Genomic DNA, 473 nt, shown 5'->3' with positions numbered 1-473 from the left:
AAATTTATTTGTTCACATATTTTACAAGTTAAGGATGTTAAAAGTTTATTGTAGGAATTTCAAATGAAAATTTAAATTTCTTTAAGTTGTAAATGCATTTTTCCGGTAAACAAGTTTCAATCTACAGTTGAGTTAAAATTCCAAGATATTTTTTGACACTGGCATAGCTAGTAAAAACTTTCAAATATTTCATTTTTAGTTATTTTTATCATTTCTTTTTTAGTTAAATTCATGAAAATTTAACGATTATGAATTTTTATTTATAAAAATCCGACATTTGTTATTTGTAAAAAAGTATGCGTAATAAAGGCTAATTGTACTAGCTTTACGTTTACAAATCAGAAAAACAATACAAAAATAATTGTGTTCTTTTCATTTTTTCAAAAAAAAAATAACTGAAATTGATTAATGGTAATTTTGACCTTGAAATAACCTTGAAGGACACCAACAAGGTCGAGTTTGAGGTCACCACT

The sequence above is a fragment of the Odontomachus brunneus genome, unplaced genomic scaffold (genome assembly GCF_010583005.1).
Source record: "Odontomachus brunneus isolate Ranch 3 - 2012 unplaced genomic scaffold, Obru_v1 Obru_scaffold_231, whole genome shotgun sequence".
NCBI lineage: Eukaryota > Metazoa > Arthropoda > Insecta > Hymenoptera > Formicidae > Odontomachus > Odontomachus brunneus.
The sequence above is the reverse complement of the archived record's forward strand: the minus strand, read 5'-3'. Positions refer to the sequence as shown.